This window comes from Canis aureus, chromosome 9 (assembly GCF_053574225.1).
Source record: "Canis aureus isolate CA01 chromosome 9, VMU_Caureus_v.1.0, whole genome shotgun sequence".
NCBI lineage: Eukaryota > Metazoa > Chordata > Mammalia > Carnivora > Canidae > Canis > Canis aureus.
Genome location: NC_135619.1, coordinates 9,984,743 through 9,997,674, shown reverse-complemented (window position 1 = coordinate 9,997,674; position 12,932 = coordinate 9,984,743). Strand labels below are relative to the sequence as shown.

The 12,932-nt window shown below is 36.7% G+C and overlaps 1 long non-coding RNA gene across 2 annotated transcripts in view; it reads right to left on the bottom strand.

Annotated features, from left to right (window-relative positions):
- The window catches only part of LOC144320030 (uncharacterized), an 84,259-nt gene that overhangs the window by 21,458 nt on the left and 49,869 nt on the right, over window positions 1-12,932 (bottom strand). For both annotated transcript variants that reach the window (XR_013385626.1, XR_013385625.1), the window contains 2 exons: window positions 12,433-12,482; window positions 7,447-7,500 (listed from right to left, as the gene is read on the bottom strand). This is a non-coding gene — a long non-coding RNA (uncharacterized LOC144320030). The remainder of the gene's footprint in view (window positions 1-7,446; window positions 7,501-12,432; window positions 12,483-12,932) is intronic.

Below are 12,932 nucleotides of genomic sequence, written 5' to 3'. Positions count from 1 at the left end.
TAAGATTGCAAAATACAAGTTCAATATGCAAAATCATTTTAATTACTGTATGCCAGGAATAAACAAATAGAAAATTAAATCTTAAATTATATCCTGAAAAATATTAATTATAAGAAATAAATTTAATACACAATATAACAGACCTTAACACTAGAAAATAAAAAACATTATTAAAATTAAACCTGAATAAATGGACAGATGTGCTATGTTCATGAATTAGAATACTTAATAATGTTAAAATTAAAACATATGCAAAATAATGGAGTAAATGAATATCGACTAAAATTTTCATTACTTATTTTTTGGAAAATAAAAAAAAAACTGATTTTCAAATCCACAGGAAATACAAGTGGTCAAGTATAAATACAGCATTCCTGAAGAAGGTAGCGGTATGTATCCTCTCTCAATTCTGTTGTGGAATCTGTAAGTCTGAAATAAAGAAGTCAGCAGATCCATGCTCCCAAGCTCCAGAGAAGAACTCCTTGAACTATCACCTTTTTGCAGGTCCTACCATGGCTTAGCTTGTAAACACATCACCTCAATCTCTACTGCTATCTTCACCTCGTCTTTCCCTACATGTCTGTGTCATCATCTCTTCTTTTGAGACACACACACACACACACAGAGGCAGAGACACAGGCAGAGGGAGAAGTAGGCTCAGCTCCATGCAGGGAGCCCAATGTGGGACTCGATCCCTGGACTCCAGGATCAAAGGCAGGTGCTAAACTGCTGAGCCACCCAGGAATCCCCCTTTTGTTTTTTTTTAAAGATTTTATTTATTTATTCATGACAGACACAGAGAGAGTGAGAAAGGCAGAGACACAGGCAGAGGGAGAAGGAAGCTCCATGCAGGGAGCCCGAGAACCTCTCTTAAATTTGTAGAGAGTTTCTGGGTTTTTGTTTTGTTTTGTTTTACTTTTTCTTTTCAATTCGTCTACCTATTTTTCTCCCCATGTCTAGCAACCACCAATTTATTCTCTGTATGTAAGACCTTGTTTCTTTTTTTCTTTCTTTTTTTTTAATATTTCACGTGTAAGAAATCATACCATATTTGTCTTTTTCTGTCTGACTTATTTCATTTAGCACAATAATATCCTTAAAGCCCATCCACACTGTCACAAATGGCAAGATTTCATTCTTTCAATATGACTAATATTCCATTACACACCGACATACACACACATACACACACACATGCATTACAATTCCTTTATTCATTTATCATCACTGGACACTTACATTGTTTCTTTATCTTGGTTATTATAAATAATGTTGCAATGAACGTGGGAGTACATATATCTTTTCAAGAGGGTGTTTTCATTTTCTTTGAACAAATAACCAGAAATAGAATTCCTGGATCATATGGTAGGTCTATTTTTAATTTTTTAGGAACCTCCATACTATTTTGTATAGTGGCTGTACCAATTTATATTCCCACCAACAGTGTACAAGGGTTCCCTTTTCTTCACATCCCTGTCCATACTTGTTACTTCTTGTCTTTTGGGTAATAGTCCTAGAGCTTCAGCCTGAGGGACCGGCTTCAGGTTTGGTGTACATCTAATGGCCTATGGAGCAACTTTAAAGAATACAGGCTGTGGGTACCATTTTAGTGCTATCCCTCTACCTTGTTCTAATTCACTTGTATCTCCTAGAAAAGAGCTCATATACTTATCTGGAGCCTTGATTTATACAACTGCTATCCAGAGGACACTGCCAGATTGCGTGACTCTGATGGCCAACTGGACTTATGCTTGTGGTCCCACTGTGGGACCTACTGGCATACTTTTAAAAGCTGCTGTGTGAGAGTCTGGCTTCCAAACAAACTCAATCTAGATGCTGAGATCCTCCCCTCAGGGACAATGATAGGTCTTGGCACATTCTCAACTACTGGGAGCTATTAAAAATATATTAGGCTATTTGGAAAAACACAAAAATTTGAGAGATGACAAAGATCTGAGCAGGATTGAACGGCAAGTTTCATGAGGCCACTTCTTCAAGAGTGTGAGAGCAGCTGTGTCATCCACTGTATAGAAACTAACAAAGTCAAGCAATATGAAGAAACAGAAGAATGTTTCAAATGAAAGAACAAGATAAAAACCTCAGAAAAAAAGTAAAACAAAACAAAACAAAACCTCAGAAAAAAATTAATGAAATGGAAGTAAGTAATTTATCTGAAAAAGAGTTTAAAGTAATAGTCATAATGATGCTTACTATACTAGAGAGAAGAAAGGATGAATAGTGAGAAGTTCAGCATACAGATGGAAAATACAAGACAGTACCAAACAGAAGTCACAAAGCTAAAGGATAACCAAGCTGAAAAATACACTACAGGGCTTACATCAGATTAGATGAAGCAGAAGAAATGATTTTTCAACTTGAAGACAAGGCAGTGGAACTGACCCAATCAGAGCAGCAGAAAGAAAAGAGAATAAAAAAGTGAAGATAACTTAAGGGATTTAGAGGACAACATCAAATGGACTGACATTCACAGTATAGGGCTCCCAGAAGGAGAAGAATGAAAGATAGGAGCCAAAAGCTTATTTAAGAAAATAAGAGCTGAACATTTCCCTAACCTGGGAAGGAAATAGACATCCAGATCCAGGAAGCTCAAAGAGTTCCCAATAAGATGGACCAAAAGAGGGTCATATCAATACACATAATAATTAAAATGTCAAAAGTTAAAAACAAGGAGAGAATTTTAAAAGCAGCAAGAGAAAAACAGTAACACACCTTGCTCTTAATTCCATAAGCATCCAAGAAAACTAAACAAAGGAGTCTGTTACTTAGACAGCATTCCCAGAATTATCTGACCAGGAAAGATAAAATGTACTATAGCTACAAGAGGAATATAGAGTGACCAGCCAGGATATGCAAACTTCGCTGAACTGAGAGGCTACACTGAAAAGGGTTGTCAGATGAACAGAGCAAGAGTACAGCAGAGCAGTCAAGACTGGTTTTGAAGTGCATTTGTAAATGTGGGATAAAATGAGCACAGGCTGTCTACAGTTGTTTTTGGCTAGGTGTGGCTTGGCTTCGATGGAGTTGCAACATGTTCTTACAGAAGGCAAAGCACTGGCACACAAAACCCATCGTTACTCATAAGAAGCTTGAGTTCTCAAAGGAAAATACGTAATCCTTGCAATTCAGTGATCATTTAATACCTTGAAATCCCATGAACCTTTTTTATTTATTTTTTTTATTTTTATTTATGATAGTCACACACACAGAGAGAGAGAGGCAGAGACATAGGCAGAGGGAGAAGCAGGCTCCATGCACCAGGAGCCCGACGTGGGATTCGATCCCGGGTCTCCAGGATCGTGCCCTGGGCCAAAGGCAGGCGCCAAACCGCTGCGCCACCCAGGGATCCCCCATGAACCTTTTTAAAATAAAGAAATCTCATCCCATCTCCAAATTTCTGAATTAGAATGTCCAGAGGGTGAAGACTAGCCATGTACACCTTTGAAAACTTTCACAGATGACAACTACAGGTTAGAAGAAAAGATTATCAAGAAGAATGCTGTTCATATTAATTCTATTTTTATTAGAGTTTTGCCTTGAGATTCTGTGTCAATTTTACAAATTGAAAATAGTTATGAGAAAGAACTATATATTCTTAGAAAAGTCAATTCAAGTAAACTGGGCACTGTGACTGAGGATACAAAATACAATCCACTACTTCTGCTCCAGGAGACCTCAGTCCAGACTTTACCAAAAGGAAAGGCATAATACTGACCTTCGAGTACTCTCCACTTGAAGTCATATTCTTAGCTTTCCTTCAGATTTTTCTATAGGAAGAATATTTTCTCCACAGTTAAATGTCTCCATTTCCCCATTCTTTGAAACTTCCTACAATTAAGTAAACAAATCCTTTGATTTGGCTATTTTTTTTTTTTTAAGTTTCTGGAGTGTGATCAGCATGATCTCTGGATCTTACTATTTTATGGAAAGCCATTGAGTCTCCTTCTCAGAGATGAAGTGTAACTTCATGTGGGCTCCAGACTTTTTTACTTTGATGATGATATCTCCTAATGGTTTCCTAGTATTCAGATTTGATTATATTAATGTAACATATTTCACGTATTAATGATGTTAATCTCATTATCTCATGTGTTATCTGAGTACCACATTTAGATCACATAAGAACTCCCTCAAAAAAACGCTTTTTATAAAAATGCCATCCACGTTTTCACTTATGATGCTCTATTCCTCCTCATCATTTTAAATCCTTAAGGAAACATTTAAAAAACTTCTCATGGGGAAAACTTCTGTCATGGGCAAACAGTCAAATAGTTGCCAACACTTCCAAAGCCAGTGCTTGTTGATGCTTACTCCCTGGCTGGCAAAAGAACCTTTTGCACAAATGCTGAGAGGTTTCTTGGCTCCACTATGCACTATAATTCACCCTGTTATGGAGGAAAACAGCTGTTTTGTGATCATGGTCTGGACATTTGCCATATTGTCATACTGAGTTAAAATCCCAACTCGCCTCTCAGCACTGCAGTTCAGTCTCTAGGCTATTGGATAATGAATGAAGAGAACCCTTGAACTTTCTCTTTTAATTCACTGACTTTGATTGTCCTAACTTTAGCATGTTTTGTTATTTATCAATAGCCAAATTTTTAGCAATACATAGCAATAAAAGCATCCCTTGAAATTTCATGTTTCCAAATCAAGATGTTCAAGGATAACCACAGTCATTATAAGTGAATCCCTCTGAACATAGTTCATGGTGACATGTAATTTCATTGGCTCATGATGACACCTCATTCCCAAACCATGTACACAGCTCTTATTTGGCTGGTGTCAGCACTTGATTTGTGTACAATCTGATGTCAACAAATGGCTCTCAATACCAGTTACCATATATTTGCAATGTACCCAAATACAGATTGCTGCTGGAGAAACATCATTGAGAATTCCCTTACCACCACAAATGTAAAACCTCATAAAATGAAACTGCATTTTAAAATTTTAATCTTAAGGGGTTTTAACACCAAGTACACAAGACAATTAAGAATTCTGTATAATTATTCTCCAGAATAATATAAACATATTCTGAAATAATTCACATGGAGCAGTCCACTTAAAATTCAGGTAATATAGTCATATTTTCTAAATAGTGGTAGGTACATATAAAAACAAAAAAAAGAACATAATGGGAAGAATAAAGATATCACTTCCTTTCACAGAGATGCATCAATTTCCAGATTCCTTTGGATACAGTTACTACACCACTGTGAGATTTCACTAACTATATTGCACCATGGAACAATCCACTAATAACTCACAAAGGATCATTAAACTTCATTTAGGCAGTTAGTGGTTATCAAAGGGACTAAATGTTAATTCCATCTCCAAATGGACTCACAGTGCATGGAGATTCTCAAATATGTCATTCAGAGGAGGAAGACATGTATATGCATACACATTTTGATCAGTGAACATAAGTAATGACCATTTCATTTAAAGGGCACAATTTATATTCTACTTTTATTTCTTTACTACTCAAAGCCTAGGTTTGTTTGTAGATAGATAATATTACCAGGCCTTTATTAGTAGATCCTGTTACACTTAAGGAAACGCTGCACATATTTCTTGCAAATTATGAATCATAATTTTTCCATAGGAAGTTGAAGTCAAAGTCAAAATACAGAATAGTAGTAATGAAAGAGTGGTTTCTAGGAAATAGCAGTCACACAGAAGTGACTGGAACAGATCACAACTAATCCAGAACCGGAGTAGGTTCCACAGATGCCATACAGTTGTAGGGACACAACTATTTCCTAGTGCATGTGCACAACAGCCAATTCCAGGCACACATTCTAAATCCAATTTCCAGCACTTGGGAAAAGAAGATTATCAGTAAAGGGATGGTTAAATCTGGTATAATGCCACTAATTCTTCAAGAAAGCATATGACGAGATACAGTTCACTAGTTATAATTTTTTTTAATTTTCAGAAAATTTAGATTGTTGATATTTATTTTGTGAGAGATGATTTTTCCTTTATTTGAAAGTTTGTTGCATGTAAATGTAATAAATATTAAAGGGACAAGTATTTCATGAGAAATATTTATAAAATAATTCATATTCATTAATAAAACACTTTAGAACACAATAAATATTTTGTGTCATAGCAATGTCAGCAGGAATAGATGCACTAATTATATTACATAAAGTCTTTATGCCCTATCCTGAAAACACGTCATTCTAAAAGAGGACCTGAAAATGCATGTATGCATAACATAAAATATCTACTGCTAAGGAAAAAAAAAGCACTTGTAGTTCTTCAGCTCCCAACATGAGCCACTGTTTGAGAAAAGAAATGTGTTTGCTTTATACAATACTATTCACAACCAAATTATCCCAAAGTGCTTTACAAAGTAATTAGTTGGAGACTAGTATGAGAGTATGTAGGCAAACATAGGAGCCATTAAGACACTCAGCAATAGCTCACACACTGCTTTGGACATTAGAACCTGTTTTATTGAGAGTGGAGATGTTATTTCAATTATAGAGTAATTTAATAGAATAATTGGAATTCCTCTGGGTCTAGTAAGTTTTACAGATCATCAAAAATGATAAGCTAACTCCATATATTTTTTTTAATTTCTAAAAATATCCAAGTGTGAATTAAAACATATATTTTCCCTCAGGTAATATATTTACAAGAAATTATTGCTATGAGGTTAAATTATAACAGAAAAACATTATGTAATTCTCTCCAAAAGATCCCTAATAGATTTGGTAAGGACGTATTATTTCACAAATTCTTTTCTTTACCGTCTCCATCGACAAACACTTCACTTATTTTCTCCTGAGCTTTGTTTATACGAGGATTCAACCCAGAAACCCTCTTCTCTCTTCTCAACATATTTAATCCTTAGCCTTCCTTTAAGTCACAGGTAAGTTTAAAAAAAATTTTTTTAAGTCACAGTTTAGATGTCACCTCTTTTATGAAAAATCTCTCAGTTGAAACATCCCCCTTCCTGGTTTTATATCGCGTTTCTTTGGTCTCTCATTGGACTTTGGCCCAGATTATTTTGGATTAGCATTTATAGTTCAAGAATAAGACCCTTGAGGACAGCAATAATGTCTGCCACCTCATTCATTCCCAATACACGGTCAGATATTTGGTTTCCAAAGGTGGAGCAGATAGCAGTCTGGAGGATGTATTGTCAGGAGCTTCTCAAAGAAAGGATTGCACCATGATGCACAAGTTAAGCAGCCAAGCTTCTGGCTTCTATTCTTTTACCAGCCTGATGTTTCTTCCTTATCCGCTAGTGGCCTAAGTTCCTTTGATCAAAAGGCATCCTCTAGACACCATTTCACACATAAACAATCATGTACAAGCAGATATGGTGACAAAACTGCTGTGTTCATCTTTTCACCATTTTAAGTGGCAGAGAGCTGGCTAGGATTAGCTGATAGGCTGCCAAGTTCTTACCTTCCTCTGGTCCTCATGTCACAGTATGGACTGCCCCAAGGTGGCCCTTCTTTCCTTACAGGAGCAACGAAAATATTCAATGGATAAATAATAAAAGGAAGAATAATTATAGAATAAAAAGGAGGTTGTATTTCTACCTAAAATGCATTATAAAATATTATATTCCTTTTGCTGTAAAACCTCTCTCTGTTTCCCACATGGTTGTTGAATGTGCATGGAGGCCCTACTTTGAGTGTTTACTCAGTAAAGGTCATAAAATCAACAGTTTCTGTTAAGCAGCACTACGCTTTGTCAGTTTGGATTTTTGTCACTTTTTTTGTCTTGGGCTTCACTTTGGACGTCTTTTTGGCTGTGAAAAGGTTCTCAGTAACAGGTGCATCCTATTATCAGTGAAACCAGATACATGCCACGGCAGAGTCTGCACAGCAGAGGCTAGTTTACTTTCTGTGCTTACAGCTCACACTTCTTTAGTCTATCTGACTCACTAAGAAACCATGTCCCAGGCCAGAAGACAATCTCTCGTATTTCAAGGCGGAAACCAATTGCCTCAGATGAACTGTTACATTGCAGCCACTAGGGAATATAGAAGCTGCTGATATTACCAGTTTGGGCTCTCTCTCTTGTTAATCAGTGACTGAAAAACCCAAACAAATCTATTCAAAAAAGGACTCGATTAGCTCACCTACAGAATAGCCCTTGTTCACGTCTGCCTTGATCCTGGGGCTCATGTTAATGTTACCAGGATCTGATCTCTCTCTCAAATACTTAGCTCTGTGATCTTTGTGTTGGCTTCATTCTTTGATAGGAATTCCCCTTATAGTGCCAAAATGGATGCAATGGCTTCAGCTTCATATCTCGTGAATGCAAGTTCCATAGTCCCAGGAGATCTCTGATTACAACTCATTAGTTCTGACTGTGTCAGGTGACATGCCCCCGCCCCCCCAACAATTATTCTGGCCAAGAGAATGTAGTGTCTAATTTCAAAAGTCAGAAAGGAGTCAATTACCAACAAATAAGCAAGGGCTGAAAGTAGAGCAAGAGTGGATTACTGAGGGAAGTCAGGGGTGCTATTTGGAAGGGAAAAGGGGAATAAATAATAAATGGCCAAGTTGTAAAGAACTGCTATGCTATAAATATAAAAAAACTGTTTTTTTTTTTTTTTTTTTTTTTGCTTTACTAGGGGTTTAATGCAGTACCAATTACATTCTTAGTGACATAATTTCATTCATTTCACTTTAGGTGGATTTTAATAAAAACTTGCATAAAAATTTACATAGAAAATATTGTCCTCATAGACTTTTCTACAAATTCACATATCTATAAAATAAGTATATATACTTAGGACATTATGAACCATTAATGGCATTTTGCCAGCTCTTCTCAGGTCTGGAAGCCTCTCTGTGTGATCAATACCCTTTAGGATGAGCAGACTAGCCTCTCTCAGTTGAGTTAAAATTTCACAATATTGAGAACTCTTCCATCAAACTATTTCCCCCAACTTTAAAATTTATTTATTTATTGAGAGTATTTATTGAGCATCTCCTTTGTATCCAACACAACATTAATTACTACAGATATAATGAACTGTAGTGACAAATTCTCTGCCTACGTGAAGTTTAGTATGATCCATCTGCATTTTGAAAAGATCTCTCTTGGAGCACCTGGGTGGCTCAGTGGTTGAGTGTCTGCCTTCACTCAGGTCATGATCCTGGGGTCCTGGAACCAAGTCCCAAATCAGGATCCTCACAGGGAGGCTGCTTCTCCCTCTGCCTATGTCTTTGCCTCTCTGTGTGTGTCTCTCATGAAGAAATAAATAAAATATTTAAAGAAAGAAAAGAAAAGATCTCTCTTATTGAAGCATATGTAGGGAAACTAGTTAGGTAGAAACTACAGCAGTGTGGGTGAGAGATGAACCTAAGTTTAATTTGAGCAGAAACACAGGAGATGGAGCAAAGTCATAAGAATAGAAATAATCTTTGAATATAAATTGTCAATAACTTGCCAATGGCTAAGTAGTGAGGTTGCAGTGCAGTGGGACATCCATATTGCCTCCTATATATCTGACTTAACGAACGGAATGAATAGTCCTATACTCTCTAATAAGGAACACTGGAAGAAGACCAGGTTTGAGAAATGCTGAGTATTTTTACCTCTCCTATGACACTAATAGTAGAGCTTGCATTTTACTTAGTTTTGGGCCTACATTATTCCCAATCACATTATTGCCCCTTTCAGTGAGAGATCAAATCTTAAGAGTTTCATCTTACCCTAGAGCCATCATGAGGCCTGGCTCATAGTAGTACCTATTTATTGTGTTCCACTTACTTTTGTGAACTGACTAAATTAATGAATTAGCAAATAAAAAGCCATGTATTGCAGTACCTAAATTATATTACCACATTATATTCCTTTCTATTCACCATTATGTTTTGCAGGATTCCTCTTTAAAGGACCAAATTCTGGACAGCCTGGGTGGCTCAGCAGTTTAGCACTGCCTTCAGCCCAGGGCATGATCCTGGAGTCCCAGGATTGAGTCCCATGTCGAGCTCCTTGCAGGGAACCTGCTTCTCCCTCTGCCTCTGCCTCTCTCTCTCTCTCTCTCTCTCTCTCTCTGTGTCTCTCATGAATAAATAAATAAAATCTTAAAATAAAAATAAAAAAATAAAGGACCAAATTCTGAAATTTTTTTAAATAACTACCTAAATAATAGTTTGAATTACATTATATTATATATATATATATAATTTTATATATTGTGAAGTGATTACCACAATAAGTTAAGTTAGCAACCATAATCTCATATTAATAGAGGAAGTTTTTAATCAAACAAGAGGGGCAACAAAATTTTATTGGTTAAACATAATGAATAGAAAGGCAGCCAGCCATGTGCGTCTTTTCTCTTATATAAAGCTAGGGAAGACCTCACACAGTGAGAATGGGGAAAATTAACAAGGCAGGAAACAACAAATGTTGGAGAGGATGTGGAGAAAGGGGAACCCTCTTGCACTGTTGGTGGGAATGTGAACTGGTGCAGCCACTCTGGAAAACTGTGTGGAGGTTCCTCAAAGACTTAAAAATAGACCTGCCCTACGACCCAGCAATTGCACTGCTGGGGATTTACTCCAAAGATACAGATGCAGTGAAACGCCGGGACCCTGCACCCCGATGTTTCTAGCAGCAATGGCCACGATAGCCAAACTGTGGAAGGAGCCTCGGTGTCCATCGAAAGATGAATGGATAAAGAAGCTGTGGTCTATGTATACAATGGAATATTCCTCAGCCATTAGAAACGACAAATACCCACCATTTGCTTCGACGTGGATGGAACTGGAGGGTAGTATGCGGAGTGAAATAAGTCAATCGGAGAAGGACAAACATTATATGTTCTCATTCATTTGGGGAATATAAAAAATAGTGACAGGGAATAAAGGGGAAAGGAGAAAAAATGAGTGGGAAATATCAGAAAAGGAGACAGAACATGAAAGACTCCTAACTCTGGGAAACGAACTAGGGGTGGGGGAAGGGGAGGTGGGTGGGGGAAGGGGAGGTGGGTGGGAGGTGAGGGTGACTGGGTGACAGGCACTGAGGTGGGCACTTGATGGGATGAGCACTGGGTGTTATTCTATATGTTGGCAAATTGAACACCAATAAAAAATAAATTTATTAAAAAAAAAAAAAAAGCTAGGGAACGCTAGGTGAGAAAGGCCAGTTTCAATACTTATTATCCTTTCTCACCCCCCACCTCCCCATAATGTAGCATTAAGAGCTACACTGTGTTGGAAGCACTGAACAAGAAGACTAGAAGAGCAGGCAAGGGAAAGGTAAATAAGGACCTATATTCTCCATGTTAAGGTATTTAGATCTTATCTGGTAATCCGTTATTTGCCTTTGTTTTCTTTACCTCTGAACTCCCAAAAGTATTTATTTTTTTAAAATATTCATTTGACCCTATAAAGACTTTTTAACTAACAACCTATTATAGCATCAGATTGTCAATTATTTCTTCTTTTGCTACGTAACTTTTCAAACATTTGTCATATTTGAGTAATATCTACACTTGAGTTTGAGGACTACCTTGATCTTCTTTGTAGTCTGATCCCATCTCTTACAACTGTCTTAATTATAGTTAGCAGTTGTTTGATTGCTAGGCTTCCCATTAGTTGTATTAATTTATTAGGTGGTTCTTATTCTTTCAATGGTAAATGGTTCAGACTTTACAATGTGAATAAACATATTCTGGCAATGTTCCTTCCACTATTTCGGCTTTACTCTCATGTTCTTCGTGGGTTGGAATTATTTCCAATCAAAAATTATTTCAACTCAATCATAAATCTCCCATATATCTTCGGAGGGAATGGTTCCTAAAGCACACCCTCAGGGTTATTTTTTAATCTTCTGATCTTGTAATCACTAGAGCTCAAATAGTTCCCAAGTTACTCTATAACCTTTAGACAAGCATTGATTTATTTTCTGAGTTTCATCTTGCCAGACCTCTCATTTTAAAGATTGCTTCAAAAATGAGATCTATGTTACCTTAACACTGGCTCTTTCCCTGATACATGCCCTGCTGTTAACTGAATACATGTCAAAAACATTAAAGACATACATAGGGTACTTTCTATGCTAATAATTAAGTAGACCTTCCTGTTTTTCCTCTCAAAATTACCTTGCACAAAATAGCACTGTAGTCCTGGGCTAAAGGAATTGCAACATTTTCTAATGGAATATCCAAATGGCTCAGTATTTCTCAGTCCTGGCTTTGCATGACATCACTTGAGAAGAGTTATATGCATGGTGCAACTTACCCCCAGAGATACTGTCCTGGGGTAGTGCCTGGACATTAGTAATACCAACAATCAGGCAGGGTTGAGAAGTAGGCTGCACTAGTCAATAATATTGTTTTTTGTTTGTTTGGCTGCTTGGTTTGGTTTTTAACAAAACAAGAATCTAAAGATACTAGGTTCAAGTGAGTCTGCCAGTAATTACCTTGTGAATTTGGGCAAGTCATTTCATCTTTCCAAATCTCAGATTTTTGCCTGTAACATAAAAAGTTTAGATGAGATGTTTTAATCCTTTACTAGGCAAACAAATTTTATCTGCTAGATGCCAGACACACTAAGTGAGATTGGGTATAGTCAGTACCAATCAGTAACTGATCTGATTTATATCTTCTTAAGAAGTGGCTACCATAACCAGCAGTGCATTTTCATTTACAATTAAATTCTTACCAAAATAAAATTTTAATTGCACAAAAATTTTATTAACTGCTATTCCAAATACTCTTTCTTTCACCTTTCTACTTATAGTTAATTGCTTAATTAAGTTGTTATATTACTCTGAAGGATTTTTGTAGTTAGAGGCCAGTATTGGTTTCTTATATTTTAATCACCCTATAGTCTCACCATATTTGGGCAAAATGAAGAGGATCGCAACAAGCTTTTCGTTGAAAAAATAAATAATAAGGCAGAAAACATGGCCCAGGAGAT